This window comes from Danio aesculapii, chromosome 4, assembly GCF_903798145.1.
Source record: "Danio aesculapii chromosome 4, fDanAes4.1, whole genome shotgun sequence".
NCBI lineage: Eukaryota > Metazoa > Chordata > Actinopteri > Cypriniformes > Danionidae > Danio > Danio aesculapii.
The window spans coordinates 42841848-42857858 of NC_079438.1; the positions used below are offsets into that span (position 1 = coordinate 42841848).

The window sequence follows — 16011 nt, forward strand, 5'->3', positions numbered from 1 at the left end:
CATTTATGAGAGCATTCTGAAACACAAATTTGTCATTATTTTTGTTTGCTGCATTGTGGAAACGGCTCAAAGGTCAAACATATTCTGTCTGATGATCTGCATTTCTTATATGTCATACTGACCTAATTTTAGGTTGCACAAAATATGTGTGTGTGTGTGTGTGTGTGTGTGTGTGTGTGTGTGTGTGTGTGTGTGTGTGTGTGTGTGTGTGTGTGTGTGCAAATCTACCTCACCCCATTCACATCCTTAGGCTGAGTTGTGTAACAACCCTGGCACAAGTTGCCCTTCTCTGTCAGGGCAAGAAAAATGTATATTATGTGGGTGGGAAATGAAGCATCTGTATTTGTACTAAACAAACCTTTCTGTATGATTAAATCAATTGCATAATCTTGGTTTATGGTACACCTTACATAACATAATGCAGTCTATTTTCTGTGTACTGTTCAACAGACTGGTCTCTTGCAGTGTCGCAGTTGACGGCAGCGTTTAAATGATGTAACATGGGCACAAACGCTGACATCAAAAGCAGGACCGCATCAATATTCAAGTAAGTGGGAGGCAGACAAATAGAGGACAGACGGGCAGCTGGTTATAGAGGCAGGGTCCAGTGCGTTTATTAAATACCATGCAGGAGGAGGAAGAAGACAGCTGCTCTGGGGGAAAGAGAGACACATAGATTGATAGGGCGGAGAGGGTGAATGTATATGGGTTGCATTTTTCTTGGCAGGCCTTCATAGGTTTTTAATACTTAAAGGGATAGATCACATTTAAATCTACTTTATCGTATTCATGGTTTCAATTTTCAACACCCTTATGAACTTTAATAGCAACCTGTACATATATTCATCTATTGTAAATTTCTGCTCATAGTTCATACAACCTGTATATAATGATCATAGTACATATTACCCACAGTTTTTCTATTATTGCATTTTATAACTTATATCCTGCACTTGCTGCTAGTGCACTCATGGTTAGACCTGAACTGCATTTCGTTGCCTTGTACTTGTACATGTGCAATGAAAATAAAGTTTAATCTAATCTACTCTAATCTAAACTTTCGCATTTTACATTTACATTTAGTCATTTAGCCAACACTTTTGTCTAAAGTGACTTACAATTGAAACTTTCAATTAAAAAAGGTTATTTATGATGGAAAAAGGTTCATAATGGATACAAAATGGATACATAAACATACTGAATGGATTTATAAAGGTACTAATATTCTATTATATTCTATATTTCCATTGTTGTCTGAAAAGGATCTTTAACTTCTTTAAATGCTCTAAGAAAAAGTGGGACACTTCAAACAAAGACTGTTAATAAACATAATAAACATTTAAAGAAATTCCTAATAAAACTTTTTTTATAGAAAATATATATTTTTAAAACATTTGATGCATCCCAAATTGCATACTTATGCACTATTCAGAATCAGAATCAGTTTTATTGCCAAATGTGCTTCACACACACAAGGAATTTGTTTTGGCTACAGAAGCTTCCAGTGTACATAAAGTGACAAGTGACAACACAAAATTAATATGAAAAAAAAAAAAAGAAAAATGATAAACATTAAACAGATACGGTTAGTAAAAATGTATTCTATGCCATTTTGTAGTATAAATAGTGTTAGTAGTGCATTCACATTGAAAACTCTAAAAATAATAAGTGCCCTTTAATTGTTAGACACTTCACGCACTCAATGGCCGCTGCTTTGCTCATGTAGTGGAAGGGGCGGAGCTATCGGGCACTGAGGTTGGATTACTTTATTTATTTTGCTAAATTTGCTAATTTTACGAGAGTGATTTTACCACCTCCCGATGGTGAATGTGGTTATACTCATGGCAAGTATTATTTGGTAGTTTGGTCATTTATTTCACCAATTCATCAGGGAAACAATTTGAATTTCCGCTCAGTAAAAAAAACATTATTGTTCCATTTGGGACAACACTACATACATATACTATGCTGTTGAATGTGTAAGTGCATAAGTACATAGTGCATAAGTTCATAGTGTGCCATTTGTTCTGCAGCTATTCTTTATGGTTATTTATTATCATGTTTGATTCCATAAGAACCTTCAACATCCATAGGAATTTTCAGTACATAAAAGGTTCTTAATAGTGAACATTTTCTTTAGAGGTTAGAATTTGAGTTAGAATAATACAGTGGTTTTCAAAGTGAGGGTTGCGGGACAATGACAGGGGGTCTCTTGATTTACAAAAGTCAAATTTTTTTAAATAAACTATTAGAATTACTGTATTTTATCCATGCACAGAAGAAAAAATAGTAGTTAATAGTTACATAAAAAAACAACAACATGCAAATGAAAAGCCATCAGTCTTTCAAAAATGTTTTTTCATATATAGTGTGTTTACGTTAGATTAACAACACTGTATAGCGTCAGCTGCAGCAGATTGATTTTATAGCACCACATTAAACTTTCTGACACCTTTATAGCAGTCAAATACATAAAAAATAAATACAGGCCACAACTGAACATTGAGGATGATCTCTGAGTGGCGTTCTCCAAAATTAAACCAAGAATAGACTTGTGCTGAAAACATTGTGCCCACAGGTCTCTTTAGGTGAGGTTAATATTAAATTAAACAAATTAATAATTGACTATAAAAATGATATGGTTGTTAGACTGTTGCACTTTTTTATGTTGTTAATATGCTAGTGTTTATATAGGCCTATTGATGTGTGCACAACGTTTTATATTAGAACCACCTCTGATGAATGAGGGGGTCATGAGTCACTGGCATTGTTATTATAGGGGTTTGCCGGCTGAAAAGGAAGAAAAGATTATTAGGAACTGTTCACACAAAATGGTTCTTCTATATTGCAAATGTTTTTGTATGTTAATTGATTGATTGCACTAATGCCATAAGGAATTATTTTGGTTCCACAAAGAAACTCTCAGTGAACTCTCAGTTCTCAAACCACAACCTTAATAATAGAACATTTCCAATATCGAAACAAATATTTTTTCCCCCGTGTTTAAACAACATTTTGTGTAATAGATGGACATTAAATGACTTAATGGAACTATTGTTGCAGATAAAGAACTACACTATATCCTCAAGCGTATATACTGTGGTCCCTTGTTAATCACGGGAGTTACGTTCTAAAAATAACCCTCAATATGTTCTCTGAACAGTACAGCAGGACTTGACAGAGTAGCTCAAAAAATTAAAAGACAATTCATGAAAACGCAACGTCCACTACAGAGGACACAAGTCAATGGGCGGGGTCTCAGGAGGATATACAAAAAACACAACATTTTTAATTATATAGATTCTTAACAGAACAAATCCAACAGCACAGTTTAGAAAATGAGGATTTCTGGGCGCACTGCTGGATCTGTTTAACGCAGCAATACACAATAGACGCCCTAGGGATAGTGTCGTTTCTAGCCGCCCTTATTTTTGATGCATTCAGCACACAGTAATCTGTTTGTGTTTTTTCTTGAACTAAATAATTCAGACAAACGCGGTGACCTCAGGGCTGAGGGACAGGATGTTCTGAACATGTCCATGTTAATTCTGCATTAATGAAGGGCTGTGGAGGCCAAACACACGTACACACACGCGCACGGACACACACGTACAAGGACACAATCGCAAACTCAAACATGCTGCGATTCATATGCGCAGACACACGCGTTTACACTTACCCACGTATACTTGCATATGCAAAGTTTGTGTTGAAAGAAAGCATGGCTTTTCATTTACTGGCTGGCTAAAAATTGACTTCAGGGTTTTAGGAAATCGTGAGCAGTTCCCCAAACTTTAGACGTTAATGAAAAATAAAGCCTACAGGAAAATACATGTGTTCTTAAATGCTCAGCCACAGATCTGGAACCAAACAAAGGCTTTTGTTTTGTTGATATTTGTGTGTGTTTGTATGTGTGTGTGTGTGGTTACACCTGCTCTTTCAGGTTTTAGAGAGTGTTGGCATATATAAAGTCAGGTGTGGATCTCTGTTCTTGAGGTTTGCACTTGCATCACTTTGTATCATCAGTTCTTTTGCCATATGAAGAGAAATTGTGTCCTCATTGGAAGTCAGGCTGTATCAACACTTCGAGTATTTGACTGAATAATATTAGTAAATGGTGTGGTTAATGGAGTTGTATATGAGCCTCCCTACAATTTACTTTTATTTAGTCCTTGAAAAATACAAAGTATGGTGATGATACACGGGGCAACTTTTAGAGCAATGTTGCTGGGCAACTTTGGAAAAGGATGCCATCACTGGGCAACCAAGTGAGACGCAGGGCCCCAGATTCAGATACAATTTTGTTGCCCACTTTGAAAAGAACTTAAGTAACTTTACTCTTAAATATTGCCCAGCAACATTGCTCAAAAAGTTGCCTGTGTATCATTAGCATTAGTCTATATCAAATCATGCTTTTTAAGCAATTATAAAATGCACTTTTTTTTCCAACAGAGAGGTCTGCTTTTGTGGGCTTACAGTTCTGAACTTTTTTTTTTAAATCTCCAACTCAAAAGGATTACATATATTACACTGTAAAAAAAATCTTATTGCCCTAAATTGTTTAGTTAAATCTCAAAAAAATATGACTGATATATGATATATGACTGATATAAATATATATATATATATATATATATATATATATATATATATATATATATATATATATATATATATATATATATATATATATATATATATATATATATATATATATATATATATGTATATATATATATGTATATATATATATGTATATATATATATGTATATATATATATGTATATATATATATATATATATGTATATATATATATATATATATATATATATATAAATATATAAATATATACATATATAAATATATACAAATATTATTTTAATACTTGCGTTTCATTTTATATAATGTGAGTGTTTATGGACATTCTGTAACTAATAATTTTACACCTGTCATTAAACTGTAAGCTTATATATGCCTATAAATGCTTTGGTTTACACAGAGATAAAAACATTGTTTACAAAATCTCGAAATGCAATTATGTAAATGAACAATGAAAAGCCATTAAACAGTTTTTCTTCAATGGTGTTTTTTACCCAAATTAATTTTGAAACAATTTCAAGGAAAGTAAATGGTGAGTTTTTGTGTAAACTATCCATTTTATCTTAACGCTTTTAGGTGTTATTCAACATTCTACACTCCAAAAATTAGAAAACTTATTAAAAATGAGTTGAAACTACACAATTTTGAGTTTTTTGGGACAACTTAAGTGTTTTACGTTCAGTCTACTTAAATTTGTAAAAGACTAATACGTTAATCTAATTCCTTTATACACTGTAAAAAACTATTAGTTGGAAAAAGTGAGTAAACTCACTGCCTCCAAATTATTAAGTAAATGAACTACGTGCATAATTATAAATATTAAGATAAGTCAACTTAACAGCTCTAAGTTAAAACAGAAATGCTTAAATTTTTAAGTAAAATCAACTTGTCATTTTTAAGGCAATGGATTTACTCACGTTTTTTATTAATCACTTTTTACAGTGGATGAGAAAATGAGAAAACTTAACTAAAATGAGCTGAAACAGTAAAATTCTTACGTTTTTGGGGGGACAGCTTTATTGCTTTAAGTTCAATCTACTTAAATTTGTAAAAAACTAATACATTAACCTAATTCCTTCATATTGTCCCAAATCAAATTGATTGTGTGGAACCCAGCATTTTTTACATTGTAGTTTAACATGAGTAAACTGATTTATTTTTATTTTTATGAAATAAGCATTTAATTTATTTTATTTTTAAAGAATGCAAAACATAAAATATATAGTAAACACAGAGCATGTATGTAAACAGCAGTAGAGTGGTAAACACAAACCACATAAACAGCAATAGAAAGAAATGGAAATAACATATAAACAGCAGTAAGAATAATATTGGTAGTGTTAAATAGCAATAATAATAATAATAATAATAATAATAATAATAATAATAATAATAATAATAATAATAATAGCAATAATAATAATAATAATAGCAATAATAATAATAATAATAATATAAACAGTAATAATAATAATAATAATAATAATAGAAATAATAATAATAACAATAATAATAATAATAATAATAATAATAATAATAATAATAATAATAATAATAGCAATAATAATAATAATAATAATAATAATAATAATAATAATATTATTATTATAAACAGTAACAATAATAATATTAATAATAATAACAATAATAATAATAATAGCAATAATAATAATAATAATAATAATAATAATAATAATAATAATAATAATAATAATAATAATAATAGCAATAATAATAATAATAATAATAATCGCAATAATAATAATAATAATAATAATAATAATAATAATAATAATAATAATAATAATAATAATAATAATAATATAAACAGTAATAATAATAATAATAGCAATAATAATAATAATAATAATATAAACAGTTATAATAATAATAATAATAATAATAATTATAATAATAACAATAATAATTATAATAATAATAATAATATTATTAAGTTGGTAATGATAAAAGTAATATTCTTTGATAACACCAACAGTGATATCAATAATGCTAAAGCAAATAATAATAATGTAAAAACAATAGTAATAATGGAGAAAAACTCAAATAAAAAGCACATCCTCAACACACACCGCATTTATTCTAGCTTCCGTGTCAGTGATCATGTTTTTTTTTTTGCTGTTGCTTTAAATAGTTTGTTGTCATGAAGTGACGAACACAATGACTTTTTTTTTTTTGCTTTATTACAGTCTGCTAGCTGTTCATTACTCACACTGTGATCAGATGCATTTGCATATTCATAATCTTTCTGTAAACGTGTGTGATGAGTATTTAGGTCAGTCAGTAATGCTCAGTCCAGCTGGTGTTGAGAGGCTGCTCTTTCACTGTTTGTGTGTATTATACCGGCCTCTCACAAACGCGCACATGCACATATCAGAAATCTGTCCCCCCCGAAATCCTTTAAAAGCATGTCGGCCGACACACAGCCAGATTACAGCTATGTGACAGTGGCTGATAGCACCATCTGTGTGCTAATTCAATTTGTCTCATTACAGAGGACACTGGATGTCAACCACTAAACAGTAAACCACCGGTGGCACCTGTAACCTCTGAGAGTAATCATCGCTGTAAAAAGCACAGTGATAATGAAAAGCGCATAATGGTTAACGGCTAATGCAAATAAACCAGTGTTATTTTATTGACCCCTTTGTTTATATTAGATTGCTAGCAGGGGATTTTTTGCACAGATGACCTGTTTTGTATCCCATAAAGAAATTCACTCAGCTTGACCTCTTATTTCCAGTGTGAAATGTGTTTTTTTTCTGCTTAAAGGGATATTGCACCCAAACATGAACAATTTCATCACTATTTAGTTAGATTCAAGTGGTTCTAAACTTTCATTAATTTCTTTTCTTCTGTTGAACACCAAACAAGATATTCTGAAGAATGTTGGAGACCGGCAGCCATTGACATTTATAGTAGGAACACTATGTATGTTAATGGCTGCTGCTTTTTAGCATTCTTCAAAGCATCTTCCTTTGTGTTTAACAGAAGAATGACACTCAAATAGGTTTAGAGCAAGTGGAGAATGAGTAAATGATGACAGAATTTCATTTTTGGGTGAATTGTCACTTTAAATCTTGGATATTTTAATCAAATAATGCATTATTTAGGGCTGGGTGATATGGCAAAAATGCAATGTCGATAATTATTTTCCATATTGAACGATAACAATATATATTTCAATATAATTGTTGATGCTTCCAGATAAAAAAAAAGTACCTCAACAATCACTGAAGCCACAAAAATTAGAGCATCTATTAAATGGTATGACATTATCAGCCAAGAAATTTTCAGTGGCCGAAAATTTGGTACATCTCTAATATCAACACACTTTTAGATTCCCATTGTTGCACATTTCTGCTACGTGATTGGCTCTTAGGCTAAAATAGAGTAAAAAAGTCCAGAGCTTATCATTGTTATGGACATAAATTTTATCGATATTCAATATAATATAATTTATCAGCCCAGCCCTAATTATATTCTATTCAAAGTATAAAAAATAGTTTTCTGAGATAATTACATTTTTATAATTATAATATTTCAAAAATAGAAAGCAGTATGAGATTGTTTTCTCCATGGAATTAAAAAACAACAACAATTGTGGCATTAACTTAATTGTTAATAATTAATAACAGTTCAATCTACTAAAACTTGTGGCAAAAAAAACTAGTAAGTTAGTAATAAGAATAGTATTGTTAGTATTAAATAGTATTTCATAGGACCTCATCATTCATAATAATAATCTTGGATTTTTTAATTAAATAATGCATTATATCCTATTCAAAGTATTAAAAAATTGTTTTCTGAGATAATTACGTTTTTATAATTATAATATTTCAGAAATAGAAATAAGTATGTGATTGTTTTCACAGTGGAATTTTAAAAAATTCTTTCAAAATTCTGACATTCTTCTTGCAATTACAAGTTTATGTCAATTCTGACTTTTTTCTGAATTGTAAATTTATAACTCAAAGTTCACACAAGTAAGACGTTTTTAGCAAGTTTGTAAGCTGCAGTATGTAAAGTCAAAGCTGTGAGACATAAATTCTGAATTTGGGGAAATTATGTCAGAATTGCAAGATATTTTGAGAGGAAAAAAGTCAAAATTGTAAAAAAACAAACAAACAAAAACCCTAGGAGTCCCAAATAAATAAAGTTACAGCAGAATAGAGAATTACATCTCACAATCTTAGAAATAAAGTCTGTCACTGAGACAGTGATCTGTCACTGGGATAGCATTTATTCAAAAGTTAAATTTTTGTTACTAACAGATTCTTAGAGGTGCATTTTAATAAATAAAAAGTACAAATGTGTAGGGTGCAAAAGTGTACCCTAAAGGTAAAAAAATGTACCCTAAAGATACTAATGTCCACCTATATGGTACAGAAGTTTACCTTTTGAAAAGGTACCACCCCAGTGACAGATTTTGTACCTTTATTTCTGAGAGTGCACAATCCCGACTTTTATTATTATTATTATTATTATTATTATTATTATTATTTATATTATTATTATTATTATCATCTTTATTTTACCAGGAAAAGCACGTTAACATTAAAAATCTCTTTTACAAGAACATCCTGGCCAAGAATAGGCTGCATACAGTTCACATAGGTTTAACAAACAATCAAAAACAATTAACAGGTAACATCATTCATCCATGAAAACACACATACAATGACAGTTAAAAACAATTCAGAACATCTACAGGCTGAGGTTTCAAACTCCAAATCATTTCAAATCTTTTTTAAAAGCATGTAGTGAAACCAACTCTATAAACTCCAGCTTTGTTTGGAGATTATTCCATGCAATAGGTGCTGCTTAAGAGCCTTTTTTCCCCATTTTAGTACGCACCACTGGTACAAACAATAAATAAACTTCCTGAGACCGAAGGCTATAGCTATAGACAGGATTTTTACAAATGTAAGTTTGGCTATATGAGGGGAGTAACCCTGGAATAGATTTTTAAACAAAGATATGCCAATGCTTGAGCCTACGAGTGGACAAAGCAGACCATCCTACCCGAGTGTACAACACACAATGATGAATGAGGGATTTAAGATTTGTTATAAACCTCAATGCACCATGGTAAACAATGTCTGAAGCATGCAAACTTTGAGAAGAAGCATGCATATAACTTTACATAGTTCATATCTCACAACTAGATGATTTTTACACAGCATCCAGTAATATTATTAATACTACTTAATAATCTTTTGATGGAAACAAGTTCTCATAGCATCCGTAGTGTATATTGCACAGTAGTGTGTTACTTCAGCACATAAACCACAAACAATACTTACATAACACACATTGCTCGTTGAACTAAACTGTTTTTTCCCTAATTAGAGAGGACTGTGTTGGCCAGTAATAAGTGTTTGTAGTTAGTGCCGGTGACTGTCGGTAAGGAGGAAAATAACCACTTGCATAGTCTTCCAGTAAATGTAAGTCAATGTAGGTGAGATGGATGTAAACACACAGCAAGCGCATGAGAAAATATTATGATATTTGCATAGGTTTTCTTTTTTGTATGATAATCTAGCTGTGTTTTGACTGCTTTTTTTCATCTTGTTCTGTTCTGAGGTGTTTCTCTTCACATATGCTTGGTTCATGTGTGTATTAGTGTGTGTGTAGTTGAGACTTTACGTCTCTGGATGAAAAAAGAGCTAATAAAGGATGTGGGAGGCCAGAGCCACATAAAAGAAGCCCGAATATTTCCAACAGATGCAAACGACACACACTTTAATCTAAGGAGCTGCGTTCATTTCTTTCCAGGGCGCAGTTGGGAAAGTAACGGGTGGGAGAAGCTTGTTTGTGTAGTTTTTATTCACATCTGGTTGTGAGTGTGTGTTATGATGTGTTGTGTGTAAACTTTGGAAGTTGCCTACGCAGTTAAACACACTCGTGCGCCCACAGGAAGACTCTGTGTGTGGGTCTGGACTTGTCTAAATTGAAGGGACACAAAAGAATATAGTAAAACCTGGGATCAGCTGGGCTGTGGAGACCACACAAGGAAAGTGGCCCAATAATGGGGAGTTTTCCATGAAAGTTTAGAGGTTACGAAAAATTTAAATGATAAAAACACACACAAGGCACTGTATAAAAATGTGTGTTTGTGTAGTTACTTGTTAGAGTTTATGTTCCTGAGTTAAATGTTAATTGTGTATATGTATCTGTACAGTATATGTATATATAAATATTGCAATTTCTTTTATTTTTATACTTTACAGTTTTTAATTTTACATTCTGCTTTTTATTTTAATTATAAGTTAATGTATATAATTATTAATATATATTTTTAATGGATTAATATTTTTTGTAACTTTTTAATATTAAATTAATACAATAAAAATACGATAAAAACATAATTTTTACAGTTTTATTTTTGCATCAAATAATTATTTTAAGGTTTATTGATAACAAATCATATCTAATATATTATTGTAATGTGAAGTGACGCTGGACAAGGGAGTTGAGGATCCAAACGCAGGGTTTATTAGACAGAGATGGTCAGCCGAGCAATGGTCAACACAGGGACAAACAGATGTATACAGGCAAATCCAGGTTCATAGTCAAAATAACAGGCGAGTGGTCAGAAGGCAGGCAGCAGACAAGAATAAACAAAACAAAACAAAGCAAGGTTCAAACACGGAAGGCAAGGCAAGGAAAATGTGTCGTAATGTTCACAGTTCAGTATAACAAGACTCAGCAATGAGAGTCTCAAAGTGAGCCGTATATATGTGTGGTGTAATCAGTCCATGAGCAGCATCAGCTGTGTGAGTCTAATCAATGGAGACTTGGAGCAGGTGTGTGTGTGTGTTGCATGACTGGATCTTGTAGTCCATATACCGGCGGATTTGTATCCTTATAGTGATCTGCATGTTTACCAGCGATCTGCACAGGCTGGATCGCTGGTGATCGTGGCAATTCTAAATATTTTCTATAAGTAAAATACAGTATATATTAATATGTATATACATGCCATTATTATTTTGTTTGAAATTATAAATAAATAGCTTTATAAAAATAAACTTCAAACAAAAAATATATATACTTGTTTGTTTTTTGTAGCTATTTATTCATTACTTTAAACAAAATATGAATGATAATTCTCTATTTTGATTGCTAAGTAATAGTGTGTCTGTGTGTTTGTGTCTGTCTGAGCACAGAAGGAAGGCAGTTTCCAGACAATCCAATTTAATCCACTCAGAAGACTGGATTACTACCATGTCTGTACATAAACACAGACACACATTAGACTCAGTGCATTATAAAATGACTCTGGCTTTATTTTTTCCCCCCAAACCGGCCGAGCTAATGGGAGATTTGAGGGTCTGGTCTTCACTTCAGCTCGCAGTGATGAGGAGGGACAGCCGGCGCTCGCTTTATTTTAAGTGGATTGTCTGGGGTTCCTGGAGCAGAAAACACTGACCCTCAGTTTCTGTCAAGACTGCATGTAAACAAACTACCAGCTGCACGGTGCCGCAGCATAATGTAGCACATGAATAATTTCAGTGATTCGTGTAAATGAACTAGATCAAAACTAAAGAGTACATTTGCAGTTAATTTACTTGCTGTCATGCCATTCATATGAGATAAAAAAAAATACAGAACAATTGATGAACTCCTGGTTTTTTTTTATTAAAAAAGATCTACACTGTAAAAAGAAATCTATAAAATTTATGGTTAAAAATGGCAGCTGCGGTTGTTATTTATGTTATTTATGTTGTTATTAGCTGCGCTGTTATGCGGCTTATATTTATACTTATATTATATGTTAATTTATTAAAGAAACTTACTGTTATATTACAGATTTTCAACAATCTTGATTGTTGAAGGCATTATATTTGTGGCTCTACCATCTTAAAAACACGGCATTAAAATTAGAGAACAGTAACAATTATAGTGCAAAGAAAGATTCCACAGTTCATTAACTATATTAGCCTCAACCATATATATTGGCCATAACTTTGTAGCCAGAGATTTAGATCAGGTTAGATTCGGGTTTAGGTCAGGGCTCTGGGCTGCCATTTCATTATTTACACATTTTCAGCTTTGAGAAACTGCTTCACCAGTTTTGCGTGACAACAGTTGGCTCACTGTCCAATTGTGCTTTGAACTCAAAGAAATAAGATGTTGTTTATCATTGCCCGACATCCTGCTTTTGGAGACTTAGTCACTTTAGAACAGCTTAAAATTTTACAGTGAAAACTGGAAAGTCTGGCAGTCAGTTAAATTAAGACCCCTACTGGCCCATATCTATCAGCTGATAACCACTGATAATGACCATTTAATCAAGTGATCACATTCTATGCAGGTGTTTTGATCAATCTTGAGTGTTGAAATCACTGCCAATACAATGAAATTTCATCAATATCATTTAAAATTGAAGGCATTATATTTGTGGCTCTACCATCTTACAACATAACCAAGGCAAAAAAAAAAAAATCATTTATTATGTGGAATACACAGCATTAAAATTAAACAGCTACAATTATAGTGCAAAGAAAGATTCCACAGTTTATTAACTATGTTAGCCATAACTATATATATTGGCCATCATTTTGTAGCCAGAGATTTAGATTCAGGTTTAGATCAGGACTCTGGGCTGGCCACTTCATTATTTAAACGTTTTCAGCTTTGAGAAACTGCTTTACCAGTTTTGCTTGACAACAGTTGGCTCACTGTCCAATTGTGCAATGAAATCAAGGAAGAAACCACATGTTGTTTATCACTGCTCTTCATCTGAACATCCTTCTTTTGGAGACTTTCAGTCACTTTAGAACAGCTTAACATTTTACAGCGAAAACAGGAAAGTTTGGCTGTCAGTTAAATTACAGACTCAGTAGTGATCTCTGATTTGTGTGTAACTTTTGCATCAGTGGAACTTTAAAGAAGACTTTTTGCTTAGACCACGGTCCTTGTTGATTCATAGAACAAATCAAAATACATAAATAAACTACTTTAAATGATACACCTATTTACATCTCTGTGTTAAGTAGTCAGAAACTCAACCGCCAATGACCAGTGCTTATATCATCCTCGGACAATATCTTTTTGGGGGTTATAAAATTGGCACATTTTCCATTTCCAAGCAAACAAGTCAAGGCTGTGCAGCATTAATCATCAACGTGTCAGCCGGTGGTTCGATGTGAGACAGGTTGACATGGAAACACAGTGACTTCTCCAGATTGAGAGAGACGCTCGTCTAATTTAAACACCCTTCAGCACGGGGAGAAAACAACCTTTCTGAGGGGACAAAGCAATTTGACAGCGTTATTATTGAAATTCTCTCAACAGGTCCGGTTTGACAGTTATTTATAGTTTGTATCCAGGGTGAAAGACAGCAGATGGTCTGAGATGATACGTTTGCCTCTGAAAGGTAGCAGTACAGCTGTTAATATGTGTACATTTCAAGCTGTGTGTGAACAGGCTCTCTGTTTGCTTTCTGTATACGGTGCTGTATGCAAAAAAGTTTCCTAAGACATGAATGGTATTATTCATTACACATTTTGGTTTTAGGACAACTTTGCTGAAAGGTTTTGATCCATTTCAAATGCTGATTAGTGTTTATGTTTTAATAGGACTCCAGATGGCTATTAAAAACTGAACTGACATTGCCTTGTCATAAAAAATATCAAATCAACCCAAATTAGTATTTTGATGTTGGTTTGACCACATGATGGTTGATTGTGACACAGATGTCAGATCAACCTGACATTTTCTATACCAGCTATATTCTATATTTTGGATAAATTGATATAAAAAATGTACTGGCACTAATATATGACCCACAAAACCAGTTAGGTTAATTTACCACATGAAAGCTGAATAAATAAGCTTTCCATTGATGCATGGTATGTTAGTATAAGGAAATATTCAGTCGAGATACAACTATTTGAAGTTCTGGAATAGAAGGGTTCAAGAATCAAGATCGAAACATTGACAAAGTCACCCTTAAAGTTGTTCAAAGTGTTAGTAATGCACATTTATTTCTATATAATAATATACTATACTATATACTATACTATACTATACTATACTATACTATACTATACTATACTATACTATACTATACTATACTATACTATATAATAACCCCAAATCAGAAAAAGTTGAGCCAGTATAAAAAAGCAAATAAAAAAGTAGCGGTTTCTAAATTTGCATTGACTTGTATTTCATTCAGATAATAAAACAAAGATTATTTAATGTTTTCCTCATGATTTTTATTGTCCACTTTGGACTTTGCAATGTGTGTTGCAGGTCTGAATGACAGGAAAGGATGTATATTTACAAATGAAATGAAGTTGACCAAACAAAATATGAAATATGAGTTCATTTGATCTGCAATGAAATACAAGTCAAACTAAATTTGGAAATCACTGCATTCTTTTTTAATTGCGTTTTCCATACTGTCACAACCTTTTCTGATTTGAGGTTGTATAGGAAATTTACAAAATATCTTCATGGAACATGATCTTTATTTAATGTTCTAATGATTTTCGCCATACAATTTATTCTCTGGAAAATATACCAATGCAACATAAGACTGTTTTTGGGTAACATATTACTTTAAAGTTTAATCATCATATAGTATAAATTATAGAAAAAGTATCATTCATTCATTCATTCATTCATTCATTCATTCATTCATTTTCTTCTCGGCTTAGTCGCTTTATTAATCCAGGATCGCCACAGCGGAATGAAACTACGGACAATTTAGCCTACCCAATTCACCTGTACCGCATGTCTTTGGACTTTGGGGGAAACCAGAGTACACGAACGCGGAGAGAACATGCAAACTCCACACAGAACGCCAACTGACACAGCCGAGGCTCGAACCAGCGACCTTCTTCTCAGAGAGGCAACAGCACTACCTACTGTGCCACCGCGTCACCAAAAAGTATAATCTAAATCACAAATAAATACAAGTTATGAAGTTTATTGGGCACTGAAAGGGTTAAAATTGATCTTTCCAAACCTTTTCAAATCAGTTTTATCTGCTTTTGTGCAGTGTCCGTTCAGCTTGACCTAATAACTGATCATCACTGGAGCGAAAGACACAAGCTTATGAAATGAACATCTGTCCACAGCAGACGTGCTCCTGTAAGCCATACCCAGACACTTTGTTTTCAGAGTTCACCAGGAAAGCTTCTCAAATCAACCCTTGGGATTGAAAATCTAAAGAGCGCAAGCGTGAAGGTGGTTTGCTTTAAAAAAAAAAATACATGCATTTCAGGCGCCATTAAAATGCAAATAAGATCTCTGAAGGTTTGCATATTTCCTTTTGTAAATGATGAATCGTCTTCAGGGAGACTCAACTCGACAACTGGAAACCTCTTTCTGTCTCTCAGCACCTCTGCTTAGTTTGAGAGAGTGCACTTTCACAC

At 32.4% G+C, this 16011-nt stretch overlaps 1 protein-coding gene across 1 annotated transcript in view; it reads left to right on the plus strand.

The window, feature by feature from the left end:
- Positions 1-411: 411 nt before the first annotated feature.
- LOC130223043 (podocan) overlaps positions 412-16011 on the plus strand; it is a 36800-nt gene continuing 21200 nt past the window's right edge. Inside the window, exon 1 of the mRNA XM_056455740.1 lies at positions 412-547. The gene's annotated coding sequence lies outside the window, so the exon portion shown is untranslated. The remainder of the gene's footprint in view (positions 548-16011) is intronic.